The sequence below is a fragment of the Acomys russatus genome, chromosome X (assembly GCF_903995435.1).
Source record: "Acomys russatus chromosome X, mAcoRus1.1, whole genome shotgun sequence".
NCBI classification, from domain to species: Eukaryota; Metazoa; Chordata; class Mammalia; order Rodentia; family Muridae; genus Acomys; species Acomys russatus.
Genome location: NC_067169.1, coordinates 14167768 through 14174033, shown reverse-complemented (window position 1 = coordinate 14174033; position 6266 = coordinate 14167768).

Here is a 6266-nt window from a genome sequence, read left to right as displayed (position 1 = left end):
AGGATTGTTATGACTGTGGGACCTGCCTCATGAGAGATTGCCTTAAGAAAGAAAAGAAAACGAAATCAAAACCAAGGAGATTGAGAGGGGAGGCATGGGACAGGATCAGGAGAAACTGCTCCAGTGCTTCTGGTGTACAAGGAATCCTGTAGGTGTTTTCCAGGCAGTCCAGCTTAGGAGACAGAAGATTCCCATTAGGCCCTGCGTCTACACTATCCAACTGCTGGCAAGTTTAGGAGCTCAGCTGGGCCTGCTAGCATCCTCTAACCTGTGAAGAATAGTAAATAAATTGTTTGATGCTACTAAATTTTGGAGGGTGTGTGCTTTGAATGAGATGTCCTCCCCCCACCGTCCCAGCCTTGAGCATTTGAACACTTTGTTCTCACTTGGTGGTGCTGGTTAGGGAGGCCTACGAGGTGCGGCCTTGCTGGAGGAAGTGTACAACTGGGAGCGGGCTTGGAGGTTTTAAAAGCCATGTCCCGTTGCTAGTCAGCTGTCTGTTTTGAGTTTGTGATTTAAGGTGTGGGTGAGTTCTCAGCTTGTTGCTCCAGCCCTCAGGCCTGCCTGCTGCCACGCTTTCCCATTGTGATGGTGAGCGCCTCCTTTTTTTTTTTTTTTTTTGAGATAGGGTTTCTCTGTGTCCTAGACTCCCTTTGTAGACCAGACTGGCCTTGAACTCACAGAGATCCATCCGCCTTTGCCTCCTGAGTGCTGGGATTAAAGGCATGCGCCACCACACCCAGCGTGGTGAGGGCCTTTTATTCCTCTGGAACCACAAACTCAAATGAGTCCTTTCTTCTATAAGTTGCCTGGGTCAGTATGTTTTATCACAGCCATAGAAACAGAATGAATACAGAGGGATTCTTACCTAGAAATAGATAACTAGAACCCAAGAAAGCCCCAAATGTGCTTACTTACAAATACCCCAACACTTTCGTTTCAAATGAACATCTCCCATGAGGACATGCAGCTCCATCTCAAGGTGCTTAGCATGCAGGAACCTCAGGACTCTGAACATAGGCCAGGCAGAATGACAGGTTTTTAGTTCCAGCATTCAGGAGGTGGAGGCAGGCAGATCTTTGAGTTTGAGGCCAGCCAGGGCTACATAGTAAGAACCTGCCTCATAAGCAAAATCAAAAGCAAAAACAATAACAAAAACAGAATTCCCTGAAACAACAACAGCAACAACAAAAAACAAAAATAAAACAAACGATTACCCCCACCCCCCAAAAAAAACCTCTGAACATGCTCGGCATTTAGAACTTGAGGCCTGTATTGGTTACTTTTCTATTGCTGTGATAAAACACCATAGCCAATGCAACTTATAAAAGAAAGCGTTTAGCTGCATGTCATGGCCTAGCACTCAGGGAGGCAGAGGCAGGCAGATCTCTGAGTTCAGGGCCAGCCTGGTCTACACAGATAGTTCCAGGCTGTTATATAGAGGAACTCTGTCTCAAGAAACAAAAACAAAGGGTAGGGTGAGGGCAGCTTTTAAGTGGACTTACAATGTTAGGGGCAGAACAAAGACGTGGCAGGAACAGCTGAGAGCTCACATCTGGATCTATAAAGCAACAGTAAGCAGAGAGAGATTCTGGGAATGGTGCCACTGCTTTGAAACCTCAAAGCTCATTCCCAGTGAGCTCCAAGCCCCACCCCCATCCTTCCCAAACAGTTCCACCAACTGGGGCTCAAGTATTCAAACATGTGAACCTATGGAGACCATTTTCATTCAAACCAGCACAAAGTCTTTGTTTATGGGTCCAGAGAACACAATTAGAGAAGTGATACAGAAGGAAGTAATAAAGACCCTGACCCTTGAAGAAGAGTCACCCTGTAAGTAGCTAAGATAGCAGTTGGAACATTCTAGAAGGTGGCACTGATGGGACCTCAGAAGCAGTCCCCAGCCAGTAAACGTTCCACAGCTGACAGCTCCCAGGGTTTTATACAGTTTAACTGCTATTAGTTAAAATATCTTATGTTTCTTTTTTGTTTTTGTTTTTTGAGACAGGGTTTCTCTGTGTTGTATCCCTGGCTGGTGCTGGGATTAAAGATGTATACCACCAGGCCCGGCTCCCTCTTATGTTTCTTTATGGTCCCTTTCCAAGAACCAGCTTCTGGAGGTCTAGAGCACTCACATGTTTTTTCAGAGACTCGCTTATGGAATTGTGCAAAGAGATCTTCTGGGCTTGTTGCCTAAGATTCCTTGAGCTACAAGAGGTGACTGGAACAGAGCCATCGTGTTCTTGGTGAGTTCTCAGAGGGTCGGTGTTGTGTCTCATGACAAGTCAGGTAGGCTCATGACTGAATCACATGGGTTAAATGAGTCAGGGCCACAGCGTCACACACACACACACACATACACTCCAGCAGAGGCATTTCAGGCTTCCATTCACTCCTGCTTCTCAGAAGAAAAGAACAGGTGAGTTCTTAGAAGAGTTGATAAGATACAAAGAATCTGTCCAAGGAAGGGGTCAAGGCGTCCTAAACCACTGAATACGGGAGATGTTTTCTTCCCTTACCCTATACTTGAGCTAAAGTACCCAGAAAGTTGACCTGATGCATGAGCCATGACTTTGAAGCTCTAAGACTAAGTTGCCGGGAGTCAGGTAGCCCATGGGGTTCCTACAAATAGTGAGACAGAAAAAAAAAAAAAAAAAAGCTCCATTCGTGTTCTATTGAGTTTTACCCTAGCTAACTAGATAAGGTATCCCATTCTTGTGTGAAAACAAGAAAAAAAAAATATAGTATGCCAATTATGGACATGGTGGTGGGTGGTGGGATGAGGGACATGGCGGCATATGCACCTCCAGGCTTTACAGATACCCTGGACATTAACACCAAGTCTTCTTGATCTGTTTCCAGTTGGTCTCAGAGGATGTAACAAATTGGTTTTGCTAGTCAGGTGTGATGGGGTAAGCCTGTCATCCCAGCAGTCTAGAGGCTGAGGCAAAAAAAATCAGAAATTGCAGGCCAGAAGGACCGCACAGTGAGACCCTGTCTCAAAAACAAACAAACTAAATAAACTTTTTGTGGCTGAGTATATTGGCACATAAGTCTTATTCTATCACCCAGGGGGTAGAATCAGTAAGATGAAGAGTTCAAGACCAGGCTGGGCTAAGGGAGGACCAGCCTGTTTCAAAACCAACCCAATCTTTTTTTCTTTTCAAGGCTTTCTGTAAAACCATGTATAGTATCAACTCTACTGTCCGTGCTGCCAATGGGCTCCACTTGAGAGGAGCATAGAGGGAATAAAGGTGCTTATAGCTCTCCTGGTGCTAGCATCTCAAACTGATAGCTGAAGGACCTTTGAGGGATATTTTCTACTTGTCCTTGTGATGAGGTCCAGAAATAAGACAAGGGAGGCTGTACTATTCAGTTAACTACCAAGCGAGGTGCTTTTCCTGCCATTGAAGGTTAACAAAGGGCACAATTATCCAGTATCCCTTTGTGCGACACAACAAAAGGACAGCTGCAACCTACAGTGCCAAGACACTTACACTTCTGGACTCTAATGTTCCAGGATCCTCAGAAAACTCATTGCCCCAACATGCACCAGAAGTGTGTATTCTGAAGTGTGTCAGGGCTCTCTAGAGGAACAGAACCGATAGAATGAATACCTATCTATCCATCTACTATCTACTATCTACTATCTATCTATCTATCTATCTATCTATCTATCTATCTATCTATCTATCTATCTATCCATTTACTATCTATAAAGGGGATTTATTAGAGTGGCCCACAGGCTGTGGCCCAGCTAGTCTAACAATGGCTGTCTACCAATGGAAAGTCTAAGAATTCAGTTGTTTAGTCAACGAGGCTGGATGTCTCAGCTGGTCTTCAGTACACACCAACATCCCAAAAAAATATGTTCTAATGCCAGTGAGGGAATGGACTTGCTAGCGAGGTGAGGACAAGCAGACCAGGAGAGCAAGCTTCCTTCTTCGTGTCCTTTGTATAGGCTGCCAACAGGTGTGGCCCAGATTAAAGGCAGATCTCCCCACCTTAAAAGATCCGGAGTAAGCCTTTAATCCCAGCACTCAGAAGGCAGAGGCAGGCAGGATCTCTGAGTTCAAGGCCAGCCTAGTCTACAAAGTGAGTTCCAGGAGGACAGCCATCCTTACACAGAGAAAAACCAAGTCTCGAAAAACCAAATAATGCCCACCGTGGTGGCACATGCTTGTAATCCCATCAGTCATTGAGGCAGAGGCAGGCAGATCACTGTGAGTTCAAGGCTAGCCCAGTCTACAAAGCAAGGCCAGGACAGCCAGGACTATAAGAGAAACCCTGTCTCAAAAAGCCAGAAGATGAAGAAGAGGAGGAGGAAGAAGAGGAAGAAGAACCAGATAAAAAAATCTGGATTAAAAATGGGTCTTCTCACGCCAAATGTACTCAGCCAACTGGATTTTAGTTAATTACAGATATAGTCCAGTTTACAATCAAGAATAGCCATCTTAGCTGGGCGGTGGTGCACCCTTTTAATCCCAGCACTGGGGAGGCAGAGGCAGGTAGCTCTTTGAGTTCAAGGCCAGACTGGTCTGTAGAGTAGCCAGGGCTACACGGAGAAACCCTATCTCAAAACAAAACAAAAGTGAGTGTGTATGAGTGTATGTGTGTGTGTGTGTGTGTGTGTGTGTGTGTGCGCGCGCGCGCATGCGTGTGCACGTGTATGTGGTGAGAGACTTCCTGGGAAGCTGCAACACACACACACACATACACACACACACACACCCCCCTACTCACTCAGAAAGAGAAACCAGAACAGACCACAATAACAACTGTATACACACACACACACACACACACACACCTACTACTCACCCAGAAAGAGAACCCAGAACAGACCACAGTAACAACTGTACAATTTGGTGAACCAATGCACTTTTACTAGTGTTCCTAACCAGAGCCTGAGTGGGGGTTAAAAGGAGCAGGCGCCAGCAGCACGGAAAAGTCCGCTGGCCATGACTCACGAGATCTGTATCCCTAGTGCTCTCTACACAATGTGCAGACATCTATCTCCACAGATCTGAGAGCTCTGTTCTCGGCATCTCCTCTGGTCACAGTCTCCTCCCCCAGTAGCTGTTTGGCGCTTCAATAGAGCTGGGAAGGGGCCTTTGGGAATCTGAAATTTTCAGTTTTCCCAGACAAATGAAGCTTGTTTATCTTCGGAAACTCCAGATTTCCCCTCCCAAACTAGGGAGTGTTTGAACTCAGAGTAAACTCTTAGACAGCTCTGGTGCGGGGAAGGCGGGAGGGGGAGATAAGACTGTCTCCAGGTCATTTTGTCAGCCATCAAAAGCTCGAAAATCTGTCACAAGACTTCTTCAGGCCATCCCTCGCGACTGCTCCCCACCCTTCCTAAAGCCAGGCCGCATGAAGCTGGCCTCCATCCCAGTGAACCCTACAGAAGCGGGCTGCTGGGACAGGTATCCCTTGGAGGCTCGCTGGCCTTCTTCTCCCCACTCGGCATGACTCCTTGGAGGTCCAGCCATAGTGTTGAATATACTAATAGCAGTGAGGACCAGAGAGATGGCTCAATGGTTAAAAGGCACTTGTTGCTCTTGCGGAAGACTTAGGCTCAGTTCCCAGTACCCATAAGGTGTTTCACAGCCATTTAAAATTCCAAGACCTCCACAGGTGCCAGGCATCCACCCGCTGCCCATACAAGCATTCAGGCAAAATAACCATGCTAGTGAAATAAAATACATAAACCTAAAGAGTTGTAAATGTTAATGTTTGGTTTCACTTTTTATTTTTAGTGTATATGCGTGTGGGAGTGCATGCCATAGGCATGAATGGGGAGGCAGAGGGTAAGTCTCCTCCTACCATGTGGGCTCTGGGGCTCCTGATGTCAGAATGGTCTTTACATTGAGCTTTTTTTACACTGGCTTTTTTTTGGGGGGCAGGCTGACCTTGAACTTTGGGGCAATCCTCCTGCCTCAACCTCTCAAGTGGTGACATTAGAGACAAAATCATCACTCCGAGTCCCACAGTTCTTTGCTTTTTATTGCGGAGTCACCCATAGTATGGCCATGCCAGGTAGGTGGGCGGGGGCGTTTGTTCACTGCAGGACATTATATGGGTACTTGCAGTTTGTGCCTGTTACAGATAATGCTGTTACAAACATTAGTGTGAGAGGATCTATGTGAAAAGAAATTTTTATTTTTGTGGCGTAAATGCCAAAATGTACAAATGCTGGGTCATAGGATAAATCTATTTTCGGTCTTAAAAGGAACTGCCAACTTTTTCCAGAGTGTCAGTATCGC